This window comes from Ambystoma mexicanum, chromosome 1q (assembly GCF_040938575.1).
Source record: "Ambystoma mexicanum isolate Mex_15411 chromosome 1q, UKY_AmexF1_1, whole genome shotgun sequence".
Classification (NCBI taxonomy): Eukaryota; Metazoa; Chordata; class Amphibia; order Caudata; family Ambystomatidae; genus Ambystoma; species Ambystoma mexicanum.
The window spans coordinates 1,174,971,514-1,174,991,963 of record NC_090922.1 but is presented as its reverse complement, the minus strand read 5'-3'; the positions used below and the strand labels follow the sequence as shown (position 1 = coordinate 1,174,991,963).

General features: G+C 44.0%; 1 protein-coding gene across 1 annotated transcript in view; it reads right to left on the bottom strand.

The window, feature by feature from the left end:
* Positions 1-20,450, bottom strand: part of NEGR1 (neuronal growth regulator 1) — a 2,727,005-nt gene that overhangs the window by 1,255,623 nt on the left and 1,450,932 nt on the right. The window lies entirely within an intron of this gene.

The window sequence follows — 20,450 nt, the reverse complement described above, 5'->3', positions numbered from 1 at the left end:
ATTTCATCCAATATTGCTTGCAACATTTAATATTCTCAAGGGTCTATCATTTGCATCAGGCCAGAATCCACATCACAAGAAGAAATACTCACAAAACGTTTTCTAATTGCACCCCAAATTAAGGTGAACAAGGAACAGGTTTTAAAATGTGTCAAAGCCTTAAACACCTGCCTCATATGTATATTAGGTGTCATAACATATCACTCAAGAAGCATGTTCAGCAATGAAAAAACGAAGTCGTACCAACTGCAATACATATTTAAATAGTTGCAACTGTTGTTTTTATGTGGGCACCTTGTCTCGACAGCATCAGAGCTATATCCGCCACCTTGCATGCCCTGATCAAGGCAATCACTGTCTGAGTTAACATCTTGATTAACATATTTCATGAATGAATATTCCTGGCATGATGGATGACAGAGGAATGATTCTATATTGGTTAAAGAAAATGCAATCCAAACTAATGCAATCAACATTTGTGCCAGTTAATTGGTAGATAGTGTTCCTAGGTAGATCGTTCTTGGTTCACATATTTGTAACAATGGGCAAGGATTCAAGGTCAATTGGGCAGGGCCAGGATTTACAGAAGTACAGGTAGCACAGTACTACCTTAAAAAAAGTAATGTCCACAAATTGGTATAGTGAGCATATAGTTCACATATAGTTTAATGTCTTGAATCTCTCGATGCAAGTTACACGTAAGTAAATACAAATTCAGAAATTGTTGTTACTCATGTTAGTTCTCATTGGGCTGGCATGGGTTACTAGATATGAAATTATATGATATGGCATTTGTAACGTGCCTATACACAAGTGTTTCAAGGTGCGACGAGGCAGGGAGGGGGGACAAAGGGAAGACAGACAACGATATTACTAGGCTAGGTGTCATTCAGATCGCGCAAGTGCTTGGGCAGAGGGGAAGGGAAAGTGCAAGGGGAAAGGGAGAGGGGAAAGTGCAGTACAGGTGTAGTAGAATAACAAGATAAATAATAAGGGCTAGCTGGCGGCAAGTGCAAGGTAAGTGCAGACAAGTGCTGGGAAGGGGGGCTGTAGGGATACAGAGACAGTCGCGCAGTGCAGGGGTTGCCAGGGAGGCAGTGCAAGGGGAGAGTGGCTGGGCCAGGGATCGAGATCGGTGAGAGTGGCCCAGTTGCAGATTCAGTGCAGTTTCAGTCAGGAATTTAGCAGGGGTTAGGGGCAGAGAAAGCAGAAGCAAAGAGGAAGGTTTTGAGGTGCTTCCGGAACCGGAGATGGTTCTCCTCAAGTTTCAGGGAGGCAGGAAGGCTGTTCCAGCGAGAGATCTACCCCAACTCGTTGCTTGGAGACGCGGCTGACCCTGAGGGAGTTGGAGGCGGATGAGCGAAAAGCTCGAGAAGGAAGATATTTAGGAAGAGAGATTTGAAAGTATTTTGGCCTCAGGCCCCAGAAGGCCTTGTGGACAATGTATAGGGTTTTGAACTTAATCCTCGCAGCCACTGGGAGCCACTGCAGAGATTTCAGTCCTGAAGAGATACGGTCCCTGGGCTTGAGGCCAAGGACAAGTCTCTCAGTCCTGTTCTGGATGAGTTGCAGAGGGTGGAGAGTAGAGGCAGGCAGATTTAGATAGAGGCTGTTACAGTAGTCCAGCTTAGAGAGAACCAGGGCTCTGGAGACAGTGAGCTTCTGGGGGAAGGATAGGAAAGGAAGAAGAAAAAGGAAGAAGTGCAGCTGGTAGTGTGACTTTTAGAGACGTCAGATATGTGAGGAGAGAAGGAGAGTGTGGAGTCGAAGATGCCCCCGAGGTTTTTTGCCTTGCAGGTAGGAGCAGGAAGAGAGCCAAGAGAGGCAGGCCAGAGAGCAACAGGGAAGGAGGGAGTGGGTGTGCCGATGAGTAGAATCTCAGTCTTACTGCATTAACACAGAGGTCATTGGCGGCACACCATTCCTAGATAGCAGACAGACAGTCAGAGATGAGGGAAGGAGAGGAGGAGGCCAAGGGTAGCCTGAAAATGAGCTGGGTATCATCCGCATAGCACTGAAAGGTGGGGCAGAGAGCGGCGATGCGGTGGGCAAGGAGTGCCAGATATTGGTTGAACAGCCAGGGAGAGAGGTTAGATCCCTGGGGGACACCACAGGTAGAGAAAAAGATGTCAGAGAGGAAGGTACCCAGTTGGACCTGGGAGGGTCGATTGGAGAGAAAAGATGTCAGCCACGCCAGAGCCTGACCAGTGTTACCCAGGTTATCACAGAGACAGTTGAGCAGGATGGCATGGTTGACAGTATCAAAGGCAGAAGAGAGATCGAGCAGAATGAGAACACACAGAGTGTTAGAGTCAAGGTTGAAGAGCAGGTCTTCACAGATGTTCAGGAGAGCAGTTTCCGTGCTTCTTGCAGCTCTGAAGCCGGACTGATGGTCATGAAGAAAACCAACAGATTCAGCATGGAGATTAAGCTGGGAGATGGCCATTTTTTTCCAGGAGCTTGCCCAGGAAGGGAGTGATGGAGATTGGGCGATAGTTAGCCGGGCAAGAGGGTTCGGAAGAGGGTTTCTTAAGAAGAGGGTGCACAAGAGAGTGCTTAAGGGGGGATGGGTAGACTCCAGAGGTGAAGGAGTGATTGCAGAAGTCAGTAAGGGCAGGAGCCAGGGAGTCAATGTGGTCCTTGATAGTTTTGGAGGAACAGGGGTGAACCTGTTTTGACGAGACTTTCATAGATCGGACTTGTCTGGAAACCTCGTCTGCAGAGAAAATGGGAAAGGCAGAGAAGGAGGGAGGAGGGGTGGCTGCAGAAGGGCCAGAGGAAGAGCAGGGAATAGTTGGAGGGAGGTGATAGGAGGAGAGTGAGGACAGGATGTCCTGAGTTTTTGAAATGAAGTGAGAAGCCAGTGCCGTGCAGAGGGCCTCGGAGGGGAGAGGAGAGGTAGAGACTGCAGCAGGGTTGGCCAGTTCCTTGCAGATTTTAGAGTTCAGCCAAGTTGTTATATGCCGCAGAGATGCAGGCTTGGATAAGGGCTCTCTTCTTGGTGAGAACGCAGAGCCGGTATTGCCTTTGGAGCAGGCGGCAGGCCAGTTTGTCAGAGGATGAACATGAAGCACGCCATTTCCTCTCTGCCACCCTGCACTTGCGTTTTAAAGTGACGAGATCCGAGTCATACCAGGAGTTACATTTGACTTTGGGCTTCAGGCGGATTCTCATGACAGGGGCAACGATATCAAGAGAATCAGATATAGCAGAGTGGAGAGTGGAGAGAGCTGTGTCAGGGTGGGAGTCAGCCGAATGGGGGTGGGGGGTATGAGAAGGTGGCAGTGAAAGTCTCAACTGACACGCGCTTCATGGGTCGGATAACCAAGAAGGAGGGTGGCAATGATGAAGGTGGCTTTGCCTGAGGGGTAGGGAGGGTGAGGTGGGAGGATAGGAGAACGTGATCACTCCAGGAGAGAGGAGTGGATAGAGGGACAGAGAGGGGAAGGTCAGAAGAGATCAGAACATCAAGAGTGTGTCCTGCAGAATGAGTCGGCCAGATGGGAGAATAGAGAGTGAGAGAGAGTCACAGAGGTTGCGAAAGTGTCCAGAGGCGGTACTGGAGGCATCCATGTGGATGTTGAAATCTCCAAGAAAGAGGAGTTGAGTGGTTGAGGACAAGAGTGAGGAGGAGAGGTCCGCCCACTCGGAGAGGAAGGAGGAAATTTGACCGGGTGGTCGATGGATAGTAACCACAGTAAGAGAATGGCTAGGAGATAGAGAGAGAGTCGGCAGACAAGGCATTCAAAAGAGGAGTAGGTCTGCGTAGGAGTGACAGTGGCAGGAATCCACTCAGGGAAGATAAGGGCAACACCCCCACCAGCACGGTTGGGCCTGGGCACAGAGAGGATCTTGTAGCCCTCAGGTAGGAGTGTGTCAAAGCTGGTGACAGAGCTGGGTGTGAACCATGTCTCAGTGAGACCGAGGACATCAAGGTCCAGTTCCTCAAGAAGGTGACAGATATCAGAGGAATGTTTGACAGCAGAGCGAGAGTTAAGAGTGGCAATGTGGAGAAGGTTGCCATCCTTGAAGGACTTCCGGGGAGGGGTACAGATCAGAGGAACGCCCTGCGGAGGTGAAGAAGGAGCATGAGCGTGGGCAGGGAGGGATGGGGAAGGCAAGGTAGGTGAGGACAGAGGAGGGGGGACAGCAGGAGAGGGAAGGAAGTTGATGAGGCATGGGAAGCGTCTATCAAAGAGGTGAAGGTTGGCCTGAGGGCCTTGGACCAAGACAGTCCCATTAGAGTAGACATTAGTGATGGCCTTAAATGAGTGGAAGGAGGCCAAGAGGACATCCCAACGGGTGCCACCATTAATGGGAGAATAGGAGAAAGGAGAGAGCACCGAGACCATATGAAGGGTCCATATGTCAGGTGAAGGCACGAAAAAGAGGATGTCGGTGAGAGTTTCCTTGGAGGAGGCACTAGTGTAGGTGTCAGCAATAGGGAGGCCTGGGTTGGAGACCAGGATGTCCTTTTTAAACTTTTTCCTACCAGATTTAGTGAGGAGAGCGGGATAGTCGATAGAGAAGCAGTTAGAGAAGATAGGCGAGATAGAGAGCACCATAGAATAGGAGGGAGAAGGTGGGGGAAACAGTAGTGCAGTAGGACGTACTCTCAGGGTTAAAGATCTCACAGTGCTCAATATGGAACCAGGGAGAAGCCACCTAAGATTGGGAATCCTGAGAGGGGAGAAAAAGGCCTAGTTTACCACAGTGCAAGAAACAACAGTAAATGCGTATTAGGTAACCAGTGGAGAGACCACCTAAGTTTGAGAATCCTGAGAGGGGAGGAAAAGGCCTAATTTACCAAAGTGCAAGAAAACAACATTAAGTATTGGCACAATGCGTAATTAAGTGACACGGGTGCAGGAAGAGTGGGCCGGGATACCCACCCTGGATAATTTATGATAGTCTGCTAGGCCTTTGAGATTCAATTTCTCCAGCAACAGGGGCACCTGGAGTAAATATGGTGGCACAGCCAAAAGCAAGCATACCTCTGTTCTGGGGTGAAATTCAAACCTGTTGGAGATGGATGCATATGAGTATGCATTCAGCGGATTGTGGGCACCAAAGCAGTGACACCGGGTGTCACATGTATTTTGTGTTAAAGGGACTGTGATGAAAATGTTCCTGATCAATGTGTTGGCTCTATTCTATTTTAAGCTTTTAAAAGAATAAGGTTGTAGGCACTCCTCTCAGCTATAGCGTATTACTTTTGTACTTGATAGCACATTTGGATTGACACTTTCCTGGTTGCTATGACCCTTGATATCCAATGCTTCCAACACATCCTGTCCAGCCTTTGTAGGGACACAGAACAATGTTTTCTTAGGAGTTGAGGATTTTTGATGGCCTGATAGACAGCTGTTCCTGACAGGTAAAGGCAATAGCTCAACACACCACGGTGTGAGTCTGGATGATAGGCATCTTGCATCCACAGAGGCTGATTTAGCAGAAGCGTCACTTCTTAAACGTTCATGATGGAATATATGACCTAGTAGATCTTACTATTCTGTTTGGCATCTTCTCTGCTTTGTGACTTGTTCACACATTTGAAGAAGCGTTGGATACTGTGTTAGTCCACTTTTACAATCATATAAAATGCCCCACGTTTGACAAATTTAGGAGAGTTGAGAGTTTAATTGGAGATAGCAGGGGGAGGCCCTTACTCATCTCCCAATCAGAGTGTTACATTAACTAATCTGTATTTTGGCTACCCAATCATAGAGTGGCAGCTACAAACACATTTTTTGAGGTTTAACTGAATTTCTATCAGCTTTGGAATTAGATCTTGAATCCAGAGACTATTCAGAAACCTATCATATCACACCATGAATATTGATGGAACCCTCCATATCCCACTAGGTGGTGGGAACAATGTCTAGCTTTTGGGTTCTGTGTTAGCTCTACACAGGTACTCAACACGTCCATGGTCAATCCAGTTGTGTCTCACTTTAATGATACAATGGCTGCCACCAATTACTTCAGCCCAAACGGTCAGCTCTGCAAGGAGACGCACACAGGGAAACATTGTGCCCTGCCTCTGACAAACCTACGCTCTCTCAGTGGCACAGTTTCACGTGCACCCCTGCGGAGGGCTTTCAAGAGGACTCAACATGGGAAATGTGCTTAAAACAGGTCAGAAAAAAATAAAAAAACATTGAGACTCACACTAAAAGTGTAAGTTGAAACGTGTAGTCTCACAGTCATCAGGTTGCCTTAAGCCTCCCTTGTTCTTAATACTCTCTCGGTTTTATATCCATTCTCTAATATCTCTTCCTGGAGGTGCTATATGCAATTTATATATTTGTTCAGTTATGCTATGCTATGCTTTATTTATAATCTAACAGTGATGATTAAATCGTATTTGAATCACCTCTTGTATGTCCCGCACTCCTTAAAGAGAAAGAAACACAAAGCAAAATGTAGTATACTTCATCATGAAAATGCAGTAGCTTTGAAAGAATGTACTACATTTCTAAGAATGCAATTACTACATGTTGGATTCAGTTCTATAATGCACAACTATTATATACATGTGGGTCTATTACACTGACTTATTTCTTGGAAGGTGTTATTTCCTCAGTCTATCTCACAGCAAGGATATCCAGGTAATAGTTATTATCTGATCAGTTATGTATTTGCTATACTTTTTCCGGCAATTCTACATTATTGCCAAACCTTCTTTTGCTCTGGTTTTCTGTTCTTCATTAGATTTGTTCCTACATGGCTTTCTTCTACGCTATTATTTTTCTGGCTTTTCTTTTCATATGTTAATTTATGTCAGCAAATAATGTTATGCACCATCCGATTAACTAATACAAAGCACAGTCTGAACCGCTAGCGAATGAAAATAAACAGACAAATATACCAAAAACATGCAGCTTGCTGTAAGATAAAACAGAATTTTGGAAAATTGCATTGTGTGGTTGGGGATGTCACAAACATGCCACAGTAACAACTTACTTTCATCAGTCTGGATGAAGTTTTTTATCTTGTTATACAATTCCCAGACAAAACTGGAGGCTCCTAATGTCTTAATCAACAGCTTTAGTTCTGCTTACAAACAAGAAACTCCAGGTCTCAAAAATATCTCTCTGGTGATCATCAACTGTAGATATACAGTCTGGTTAACAGTACTTACTCAAACTGTTAATTCCATTGCCCATGGTTATCCATTTCCAGCTATGTGGAGGAAGGAAATAATTGTCACCTTAATCAAGAAGGTATATAGTTTGGACTTGAGTTGCTACCATCTGACCTACCTATTTGATTCCTCTGCAAAACTGCATTGTGGACTGATCTGTAGAAGAGTTGTATTCTGGGTCAGAATAAATACAATCTTGTCAGAGGCGCAGAACAGGTCTCAAAAAGGATAGAATACTTAATGCTTGTTTTCCAGTTTTTTATGTCTGTCATAATTGTTTTGTCGTTCATGCTGTTACATTACAAAATGCACAGAGGCCTTGTTGCGCCACCTGTTGCATCGTTACATTGTAGGATTTTGCCTCCATTCAAGGTTCCTGCTTGATACATAAACAGGGTCCTATTTCCATAGGTAGTCGTGCGTATAGTGCCTAATATTCAGAATTGTATTCTGTGTTGCACAAATAACCAGTGCAGTGATATCAAATGTTACGTTCTCAGGGGAAAGCGAGTTGGTGAAACCAATCATTGCAGACCCCCATGTGCATTTCTTGACATCAAATAGGAATGCACTGCCTGCTTTTATATTTTCACTAGCTGGGGTACCTGGCATTGCCTGTGTCCTGATCGAGTGGTGAATCATGGCCCCCGAGGATGTTGCTCTTGTCCTCATGTCAGCAAGTCTTGCTTCAGATTGCTGTGGCACCTCATTTGCCCTGAAGAAAGTTGCTTTTGTCCTCTAGTCAGCAAGTCGTGCTGCTGTTTGTTGTTGTGTTTTAGAAGCTCTTGATATTGATTTTCACTTTGCATCAGATGGAGTTTTTCTAAGTGATGTTCACTTTACCGCCAACACAGAAACTGTAAGCCTGAGCCATTTTAGTGCAAGCATTTAACATATAGAAATGATTGAATCATCAGTGCAAGCTTCCATCAAAGAGAATGTTTGCAGGCTTGACCTCAGCAGTGTTATCACTGCTTTACTTGCTTTACTGGCAAGAGGTGAAGAAAGGGCTGAATGCTTTTTAGCTTGGCCTCTTGTGAGTTCCGTGGGATAGCAGAGCAAGAATATTGATCACTTTATCACACACAGATCAGGGACATTGTGGACAGCATTTCTGCATTGTTCATTGACTCAACATCCAGGCAAAGCATGGACCACATCAACATAAGCTTGTCATGTGCAGAAGAACACAGCTTCTCACTTTTTCACACACACAAACACATCATGGGTCAACATGAGCTTCTTTAATAGCGTAGGTAACAATTGGCCTCAGTAGAACAATACTTTCCTAAACAGATCAGGTACAGAACTCGAAACAGTAGTGTAAGTGCACATCAACATGGGCAGTACAAGTGAATGTTTCCCTCACAGACATGTCACTATGAACTGCTGTGTTGCAAGGTTCCCTTGCACAGAACACGTCACTGTTAGCCTTAGTATTAATGTGTTGCTTCAAGTAGAAATTAGCCCTGTGTAATAAAAAAGGAAAGGGGCAAAGGAGGGCCATGGGTTTGTGTAAGCAGGATACCGGCCCAACATTTTAGAAGTGACAGATAAGAGACATTGTACTGCAGACCTCACACAAGGCTTAATTCAGAAGTATCAGCGCGGCCGGTACTCGGCCCTGCCTATAAAAATATCTATGGAATTAGACACCCAGTGAAATTCAAGGAAAAGAAGTTAGTTACAGGGACATTAAGGTGACTACTTAATGAAACAAAACCTCTGAAATTCAGCTTAACCACCTTAACTACACGCCCCCTGTTGCGCTGTCTATGACCACAATGATGATATCACAGATGACATCAATGATGGCATTACGAATTACATTACAACAGTAACCAGTACTAAGCATGGCCTTCAGCCATGGTCAGTGAGCATGGGCAAATATATTTTAACACATTAATGTGCAACTAGTCATAGACTTTGACCACAGGCATGGCCACGTATTTCGGCTGTGCCCACTGTATATTTTCAAACACTAGCAGGCACCAACCGTAGCCTTTGGCCTTCAACAGTGGCTAAACCCTTCAGCCGTATGAACCTGCAGGCTTCCAGTGGGGTGAGATATTGCAACCTTATACGCAATTCTAAATATTGCGCTGCAAAGACGCAAGCGATTTGCCCTAGATGAGCATTTACATTCTTTCAAATGAGTAGTTCCATATTTAGGTGTATTTCAGAAAATTTGAATTCTCACAACCTTCACATCCCCACATTATCTGCTCTTTTTTACCTGCTTTTTTAAACATTTTAAGAATGCTTGTTTTAATATACTCCCCAGTATTACGCTTCTCGGCATAATGCACCATTTTTACAATCAAATTAAATTAAAATGCCAGGCATAATGCACCATGTTTACATTCAAATTAAATTAAAATGCCAGGCTCTTTAGTGACCCACAATTACAGTGAAGACCTTTTGCCTTCCCATTATGCTGGAGTTGGTCATTGTGCGTATTCAGGTCCCCTCTGTGTCATCTAGCTATCTTCATTGCATCCCAGCCATCATATCTTTATACATTGCAGGGTTTACGGAACACAGGGCCCAGATTTGCATAGACACATTTGGAGCAGACTGGAGATACGTTTGTCTACTTCTGCGTTCAAACTGTGCGTGCATAATGATTTACAAAGAATCCGATGTCTGTACGGTGGGAAATTTACTGAAACATATTTTAACTAAAATGTATTGCGATGAACTAACAACAAGGACGGCATTTCCAAAGAACAAATACCAGAGTTCAAGAAATGTTGGAAAAGAAAATAGTAGCAGCTGTACATTTTACACAGTCGCAATTCACTTTGAAACGAGGACACGCTGAGGCCAACAAGCTGTTCTTCCCATTCATCTAACGCGATATTCTTACCACTTTTTCAATTATGGAAGATGTCGGCACATGTTGTACAGAACTGAAATTAAAACATTTCGAAATTACAGAACAGTTGCTGCATACAAGAGCACGTTTGCATTGATATTTTTGCAAAGGTATTATCACTAGGGAAACCATTGCCACTGTGCACAAACATATTCTTTTCAATTTGAATAATTTTTTCCAGCAGAGCAATGGTTGTCCAAATGCTGGTGGCGCAAATATTGCTAGCTGTAAAGCTTAACTGAACATATATGTTTGCATTAGGGCATGCTTTCGTCAATGCATAGTTTATGTGAGGCCACTAATCACAAACAGATCAGCTGTGAATAACCAGGTCGCAGTGGTGCATCAGCAGGATCATCTGGTGTTAAGGTGGTGGATGTGTGAATGCAGGTGGGGCATACAAGCAAGGGGATAGATGTCACATGGAAGACAGTGATAGGAAGTGAAGGGATGATGGACAGGGGCACACTTGGAGGGACAAGGCAAAGGTGGCGCTTCAAAGGGTGTAAAAGAGGGAATGGGAAAATGGACAGTGTGCAAAAAAGTGACCTTTTTCAAGGTAGGTAATTGACCTACATGGCCCTCGGTGAGCCTTTTTGTTTACACTTGATGTGCATGACTCAGGGAAACACATGGTATGGAGCTATTGTGTCAGGGTCTGGGTTACCAATATTTAGATTGTTGAGCCTATGACATGGACACTTTTCTTTCTACTTGACATAAGTGTGGACATGATGTGTGCACTTTATGGCAAGGATGTCAAGGAGGTGACAGTGCACTTTTAATGTTTTAGGGCACACACAGTTTGCCAATCCACAACACTAATGTCCAGGGGTTTTTATGGGCATCATTGAAGGCGATCAGATATTTGGATTTAGTGGGTATGTTTCAGAGGGATTGTAATTTATGTTTGTGGTACCTGGTTGTGTGTGTCTAGTCCTAGTGCCCTTTGGTCTGCTAAGGTAATGGGGTGGTGCCTGTGGATGACAGAGCAAGCCTTCCTGCACCCCTACTTCTATGCCACGACATGGTGCAATATTATGCAGGACACAACAAGACACAATGATTTGCATACTACAGCTGTTGCACATAGGAATAATCCACAGGAGCGATCCTCATCTGACATCCCAAAGAAGATTCTGGCCCTCCTCCTCTTCCTTCTCATCCTCCTTCCATGTAGTAATATTAGTGCTAGCAATGCAGGATCCGGCATTGTGGCAATTGATTGTTTGTTGGGATTGGATTGTGCTTTTAATATGTGGGGTTTCATTGAGCATATGTGCTTTGCAACAGCTGATGGGTGGAGGTAGGATCGTTATCCTTTGCAGTCAACGTGAAAGCGCTATTGATTTTGTGAATATGGTTTACTTGACACTTAATTGGGCATGTTTATAGTTTGCACGGTGCCTCCCTCCCCATGCCCATGCTATTCCTCATGTTCCTCCTTTAATGAGGTGATTTGCATGTTACACCCCCTTTTCCTTCTAAAAGCTTGCCCTTCACGTGCATTGAGTTCAATCGCATGCAATGAGCCCACGGAGGGCGCTAAGTGGGAACAATCAGCTCATAGTCTGATCTGTGAATCAGCAAATGGTGTTTAGGGGGCGCAAAGGGTGCTTTTTCAGTGCAAAGTTACTTTGTGCCGCGCCAAACATTTTGTAAATAAGGGCCCTTGTTGGGTAATTGCTTGGAAACACAGCTGAATTTATTTTCAGTATACCTGCTTGCTTGCCTCTGTATATGCAAACCTGCATCTTCTTATCAAATACTGTAAAATGAATGCATCGAACTGAAATGCAGGGGCGTTGCTAGGGGGGGGATAAGGGGGCTATAGCCCCTGATCTTTTGGTTGTAGCCCCGGATAGAATCTCAGGAGCTACAGCCAAAAGACTAGCTAGCCCCCAGTCCCAACAGTTCCGACATCAGCGTAGCCCCGGGTCTTTTCCAGACCTAGCAACGCCCCTGCTGAAATGTAACATTTACCCTTAACACAACATAAAATGCACAGATTTTCCGATTTCGTGTGTTGACATATTATTTGCTTTTCATCCTTTCTGATATGCAATTTGATTGTCTATTCCTTTACTTGAAGGTTCTATATAAGATGAACCATAAGTGTATGTGAAGAGACTTCTCTGTTGTGACCATGAAAGATAGCAGCAATAAATATGAGTAAGCCTAAATGTAAGAAGGTATTTTGCTGTCCGGCGTCTGCAGGCTTTTTTATGTTTCTTTAGAACATTAAGCTGCCTTTTATTTATTTCTACCACTTTATTTGTATATTAATATGCTATTTTTTATTTGACATTTTATGGTTTACAAAATTGAAAACCTTTCATCAATTGAAAAAATGAAAACTTCTTTGTTCTAATTTTCCCCCTTACACATAGAATAGAAAGACATTCTCACCTATTAACATTTCTTTTTTTTAATAAAGGGAACAAAAGAAGATGGATTGAAAACAGGGTAACACAGTTTATGATGTGCAAGAGCCACTAGTAGTGTCAGATATGCATATATCCAATAGTTTCCTGCCATTTCCAGGAGGCTATTTATCTTCTCCATTAACCAAGTCTAGTCTTGCTGGAGTTCGTACAAGAAATTTCGACACCGCCAAGGTGTTATGCTATTTTCATATTGTAAAGATGTACCTTTCTAAGACATATTGCTACGGTTTGTCTAATTTGATTTATATAGTGTCTGCTTTCAGACCACTTCAGTTTAAACCACCTCAATTATTGTTGTCACTATTAAATCCCATGACTCCTAATGTCATCCTTTTCCCAAAGCAAATATGTTTCACTTCCTCTATCTGTCAGACTACACAGTGTTTCGTGTATTTGAACAACATAGAGGTCAAAAAATCAGCTTCTGATAGTGTACACAAAACTAGACACAGAAAACAACCCCAAAAATCTCATTTAGACAGATAGAGCCTTCGAAACAAAGCATACAACGATGATGCTTTCTGTGTGAAAAGCCTGAGAGCAGAACCACAGTAACCGAATTCATGCTCCTTTACAAAACAAGGCTTGGAAATAATCAGTTATGCACTCCAGCAGCGTCAACGTGAATCGCTGCACAGACGAAAGAAAACAGATGCAAAGTCTGCAGATAACAAGGCCCTGGAATTCAAATTCGGTCGGTGCACCCAAAAGGCTTTTCACAAGGAAGGTAATTGCGCTATTAGATTATCAAGTGCAGACTGCATCTCATGGATTATGTGTAGGGTTTCCATGTTTTAGTTTTTACGTTTTGTGAATTCTGGGGTTTAAAAAAAATGATCAGTTTTAATCCTTGCCTGTTTATTTTTCTTCGCACACAAAGCATACGCCATTTTTCCTAGGCTTTAAAAATAAAGGTTGCTTTACTTGCTGTATCTATAATATGCATATGTATTTGTTTAATGGACACGTGTATTACGTTATGAATTTTGCAGTATTATTGTTAAATGATGTATTTAGTGAGAACGAGAGAGGATGGGGAGTTCAGGGAGACAGAGATATAAATGGATGGGAGAGAGAGAGAGAGTGTGATTAGGGTGAATCAAGGCACCTGGCTGCTCATTGTCACAGAGAAAACATAGAGTCATGTGTTTTCATTTTTTGCAAATTACTTCAATCAGGCGTGTTGGTCTGAGAAGAAATGCAATTTGGCAAGTGCATTGACGCATTAGCTTGTTTTACTTTCATTCATTAATACATTCATGTACGTAATTTCATCCATGAAAGGGAAATCTGCTGATCAGCTTCCCCTTTCATAAGCTCCTTGCCATTAGCATAGTGTGTGCCTGTGTCTTGTTGCAACAGTATCCTAATCCGCAGCACCTGTCCTACCAGCAGTACAGAGTAGGTTGAGATGTCAAAGGTGCCCATTTGACAGCTGCATTGACAGCCACATCTTTGCATCGCATGGGCTGCATTTATGATATGCACCCCTGTACCAAAACCTGCAATCACAAGTCCACTTTAATGGTGGCAGATCTTTAAATATAAGCCATACCTGAGTTATCATATGATAGATAGTATTTCCAATAATTATTACAGCCACCACAATTTTATGTCACACATGTGATAGCCCTGTGAGTGCAGCTCGGCTATGAAAGTATTGTAACGCTCACCTAATTCCCGTAGAGGCGCCGGTCTTGACTGGGCGTATACCGTATCTTCAAAGGTGATGTGTAACACACGGCTGGCTCTTTGGGATGGACCTCTGTGCACTGTATGTACTCGAAGGGTAAGATGTCTTAGGTAAGTGAACGCCGTGCTCTCCATCTGCCTCGGGGCAGGGTGCTGTAACCAGTTTCTTCACTGGATAAGGGGAGCAGGCCTCTTGACTTCAGAGGACTGCTGTCCGTCGTTTACTGCACGAACGTTAAGTTTCGAGTAATTCTAATGTCTTTAAAGTCTTTAGTAATGATGATTCTTGTTTTGCAGGGTTCCGGCGATGGCGGATGACGGGCTGAAGTGAGTTGAAGATGGAGCCCGTGTGATGAATAGAAGCGCCCGGAAGCACGTAAGTAAGCGCTTGTTGCCTGCTTCACGATGCGCTCTAATTGTCTTTTTATTTTGCAGGTACAAGTTCGGAGCGGCTGCAGGGTGCCGGAATACCCACTGGGTTAGATGTGAAAAGGAGTAATGGCACGTGAGTATTAAAGTTCCCCAATGTCTTTAAACGCACCTTGTTTTGTCTTTCAGATGCGGGATGCAGCGCCGAAGGCCTCCGGAGCGTGCGAAGAGTTGGTAAGCTTTTGTCTTTCAGATGCCGGAATGCAGTGTGAAGACCTCCGGAGCGCACGAAGAGTAGGTAAGCCTTTGTCTTTCAGATGCCGGAATGCAGCGCGAGGCGTTGGTGACAGCCGATGGACCAGGTAAGTGAAGAGCTGTCACTGAAGACCGTAATGCTAACCTGTTCTTTCTTGTCTTTATAGGTGTTGCTGAAGACTGGATTCAGGATGGTAAGCCTTTTTCCTTAGGCCCAGGATCAGATGCAGAAGACACGATGAGCGTTCTGCTGCAGAGGATGCAGAATAACGCACAGCAAGATTCATCCATCGGGTGTGGTTTAAATAGCCTCCTGTAGTGCTTAGGTGTCTCCTTCCACAGCCACGCCTAGGTAAGAAAAGAGTTCCTGCTTTCCAGAAGAGTTCCAGTGTTCTGAATCTAGGGAGTGGCTCCTGCCCCACCCAACAGGAAAAGTAGTTCCAAACAGAAGAGGATCAGAGGCTCAACTGGCAGGCAAGTAAGCAGCATGGTCTGCTGCAGGTAAGTCCACCCAAGCATTATGAGCCCGGCGCTTCCAGCGCTGGGACTGGGCATATTTATGAGCCTGGTGCCACTGGCGCCAGGACTGGGTCCAAAAGGTCCCAATTGGGACTGGTTGGCACTCGCCCTGACCTTTTGGAAGCAGAGATCATGACAAGTATGATATGTTTACTCCGCAGACATTCATGTGTTGACAGTGCTCCCAGGAAAGTAGCCTTGTGGATTGACTCTCTTTGTTCCTTTGTGAAGGCAGGTAAGACCCATGCATAGGCTGCTGCACAAATGAAGGTGTAACCACGCACATGAGGACCTGTCCACACTTGATGGAACAAAAAAGTGAATTCTACCTAACCCTCATTGACTGTCACTCCAACCATCCTCGCCGGCTAGGGGGCACCCTAAACTCACTATCTGACTATCAATAACTCTCACAGATAATGACCTATCTGAATGCTTCCCTGCAAAAATGTCCCAAATTCTAGACTCTCTTCTGAGCTTCCTCACACCCCTTCCTACATTTTACACCCCACCTCTCTACCATCATCCTCTGCCTCTACCTCCCACTTTAGTCACACAAATACCGACTAAGTGCTATCTCTACTGATGAAGGGTAACCCCTCCTGTGCCCCATCATAACCTCCTTCTCCCCAGCTAGTCAAGCCTATTGCCCTTTTAGTGCCCTCTCACCTAGCTGAACTCTGAAACCTGTCATCTGACTCTGCTTGCTTTCCCTCTGTTTTCAAAACAGCCACGGCCGTCCATCTCCTAAAGAAGCAAAGGGCTGACACAAATGTACAGGTTAACATTTGCCCTGTGTCTCTCCTTCCAACCTACTCCTGCTCAAGGGCTGAGTTCAACCATTTTACCAATTTCTTAGTCATCCACAACCTTTGAGACCCCGAGCTACAAGCAGGATTCCGCTCCTGGCACGCCATGGAAACTGCTCTCATGAATGTGTCTAACTTGGCCTGTCTGCTGCCTTTGACACTGTCAATCACTCTGATCACCTTAATACTCTTGCTTCTCAGGATTTGCAAAAAAACTCTTGCCTTGATAGAATCCTTCTTTTCACCTCACCAATTCTGTCTCCTGGAGCAACAACACCTCTCAAATTACTCCTCCTCTAACTGTTGGTGTTCCACAAGGCTATGTCTTGTGTCTGCTCCTCTTTACACTTTACAACTCTGCTCATGGGTCACTAATCTCCCCCTTTGGCTTATTGTATCAACTCTTTGTGGATGACACCCAAATCTTCTCTTTTCCTGAACTCTCCTCTAATCTCTCTATCAGAATGTCAAACCGTCTCTTTACCATTAAATATTGGATGGCTTTGCACTCTCTGATCATCATTCTACCAAAACAGAGGTGCTGATCTTTCTTGCTCTCATCTATTCCCCTGCCTATCCAGTTTTCACATGATATTCTCGCCTACTGTTCTTCAGCTAGAAACCTCAGCGTTATCTATGGCCCTTCTCACACCTTCTCTACTTTCATCGCTAAAACTGAAACTGCAGCTTGTCTCAACCTCCTAAATATTAGGAATAAGAGGCACCTCTTTCCTTTCAACACTGACAAACATCCCTTAACCACTGGACTACTGTGCCAGCATCCTCTTTGATCTCAAACTATGCTTTAATTCCTCTCGACAAGATCATTAACTCTGCTAACAGGTCTCCCTGAACTCCCTTACTTCACACCAACTTTGTTGTACCATCGCCAGGCTGATGAAGCAAAACTGGTTCACAAATCTATCCACGGCAAGGTACCACTGTTAACTATCCAACTCTACAAGCATTCTCCTAATCTCTGCTCTGCCATCTCACCATTATTTCTGCTCATTCTCTCTTCTTGCTCCATCTGCATGGAATTCTCCTACTACTGATATTCAAGAAACAGTCCACGTGTATTTGTTTAAAACCAATCTAATAACCTACCTCTTCACCTTAGTTACCCTCTTAACCAACATCTCATCTGCCTGCTTGCTAACATTTTTCCCTCGCCTCTAACCTACCTCTGTCCCTCACTTTCAATGCCTCCGTTCTAGTAGTTGACCCAGCATGGTCACATCCCAAGCACAGCTGGCCGTATTGCCTACGTGCACGTAAACATTTCCAATAGTTGTTGTCCTTAATATATCTATGTCCACAAATATGTGACTGTTCCTTTTACTCACATCCACAACCTGGACAAAGTAAGAAGCTCAATGCTTCCAATAAATCTGATTTCTTATCTATTATATGTTCTTTTGTGATCAAAAGAGCATTGTTCTGCCTGTAAACAAATAAATAAACCTTCCAGTGGAGACATTCAAAATGGTCACGCTGGGATCAATCGTGGCATCCTTGATGGAGGGGGATTGGATGTTTGTGCTGGACTTCCAAGATGCGCACATTGCAATCTCAACTGGGCACACACAAGTGATTATTTTCCTTTCCAATACTCAACACACACTATCAATGCAGAGTGTTGCCCTTTGGTACTGAATTCCAGTGAGCAGGTGTTTATGAAGGTAATGGATGCAGGGGTGGCATACCTTCTGCATCAAGAGCATACACATATATGTCCACATTTGTACTGGCTGTGTGATCTGGGAAGTAGCACTGGAGGGAGTACTTTGGTCAGTCACTGTGTGATCTGGGAAGCGCCACTGGAGGGAGTACTTTGGTCAGTCGAGTATGGCATACAAATAGCATTGCTTTGGGCCGGATAGTGAACAAAGAGGAATCAGCATTGAGGATTTCTGGAAATTAAACAACTGCCAGCGATAACATTCCTATGACTACTAGTTTTAATGGCTTCCTCCATGTTGGTGTATTTGAAAAACATAGAGGTCAAGAAATCAGCTTCTGATAGTGTACACACAAATAAAAACAGAAAACAAACTCACTCCTTCCCAAACCTAGCTACTGTAGTAACCAGTAAACAGTAAATCACTACATACATCCCCCCTTTATTATAATAAGAATCCACAATAAGGAACCAGAGGCAAATCCAATCAAAACAACCTACAGTCGCACAATAACCACTCCATTCAACCAGAAAACGTGCATCCTTAAAGCACTCCATCCATTCAGCTACATTTATTATCTGGCATGCGGGCCTAGAAGCCAGAAACCCAACAAGGGACTAGCCCCATCAACCCTCATCCCCAACAACCATAGCCTCACATTGCCATCACCACCATCAACTTTGATTCATACTACAGTTAGATCCCACTGCCTACTACACCTAGGTCAGTGATATATCACTATTGGATACCACCGCCTACACCACCTGGTTCAGCAATATCACATGCCATCACCAACCAGCAACTCTAGTCTCCAAACATCAGCACCCTACCCGGCCATGCTGACCATTATTATAAAATAACCTCTGGGCAACAGCAAACACACTAGTCTTCCATCGTCAGCACCCACCCAGCCATGCTGACCCTCAAAACAAAATAACATCTGGCAACCAGCAAACACAATAGTCTTCCAGCGTCAGCACCCACCCGGCCACGCTGATCCTCAAAACAAACAACATTTAACTTCTGTCAAGGCGCTCCTTGTACAGCGTCAGCACCCTACTCAGCCATGCTCACTCATGAGCTTCCCCTTAGCACTCTGCTCATGACCAATGAAACATTTATGCAGCACCATAAACAGTGCACCTTTATACAGCACCCTACACAGTGCACCTAACTTTTCCCACATCCATAAGGAACTCATACATCTCCCATGAATACTTAATAGTCCATTGAATACTCGCTGAACCTGATCACAGTTTATGTTGTTCCCACATAACATATGGAGATGAAATATTTCTCATTCTTTATAGTTCATTAATACTCGCTAAACCTGAAAGAAAGATTTTACAATGTATGTTGAACTCAACCCCAACACTTAATTTACCTTGTGCAGTAGGGACCCCAGACTGCTTCTTGGTCTGGGAAAGTTAAGGTGTCTGGTCATGGCAAAAGTCCATTCGTAGGTGTGAAGGTTTCATCCCTTCATCGCTTGGTCATGTGATTTCGACACCGTGAAATCGTCTTATTCTCCATGAAATTTCATGTATTTGATTCAGTTCTGTCAGCCATCTGACATCTCTGGCTTATCTTGACCCTTCTGAGTAGGATACTCTGTTCTTCTCCTCATTAATTGCATCCACTCTGGGTCTATTTCAGCCAATGCGACCTTGGCTGCTTGACATGGTTCTCTTTGTTTTAGTTTCTGTCTATCCTTAATTCTTGATTTGCTTGTTGCGAAGCTCTCCTTGTGAGACCTTTAATAACCTTTGGTCAATTCTGCTCTTGTGTATATTGGAAAGTTGAAGTATACTTGTATAAAGTGCTCCTTTTGAGGTAGATATGTATAGGTGGCACTTGCTACTAAGCACAAGCAAGCCTCAAAAATTCTTGTTTCTTGCGGTTCCTTGCATTTGTATACATTTAAACTTGCTGAATATCTTCATCACGCTCATGGCATAAGTTTCGGATATTTGACATCAATTATTTAACTTTCGACTTGGGTGACACCTATCCATGGTGTTTCGTCTCTTTTCATCATTCACAGGTCATCATATCCTCTATATGAGAGTCAGTTTGGGTTCTTGTAAAGTCACCATTTGTCTTCTTTTAGTATCTTCTTGGCTTCTTCAGGTATTCAGGTTTATTTGCTCATCATATGTCACATATTTCAGCATGAACGTTCCTGGTACTTCAAAATGGGCAGTTGGAGTGCAAACCGTGCTTGGTACCTCCTCTACAACCTTAAAACACATTTCTCACTAGTCAACCACTAATATGATGTACAACGTCCACTAACTCTTATCCTAACAGAGGCCACAACATCCATGCTCTGAACACCCTCCTCATAACCCAGAACAGTCCTCACATCACCTACTGCTCAATATTCTCAGTTGTAACACGACAGTTCCCTGAAAAAACATAAAAAATCAGGGTCTAACTCCTCGAACATTACAATGCTGCCATTGATCCTGCAGTCACTGCGGTCCACCTTTTTGACTTCCTCTTTTATACCAATGCTGTTCTGTAGTTGACATTTCTATTCTTTGCCACGAATACAATCAATTCTATTAATGACCGGTACTCTGTTTAAAACATGATCCCCACTAATTGTCAGCTCTTCTGATTTAGACCTTTTCCCATACTGTAATTCCT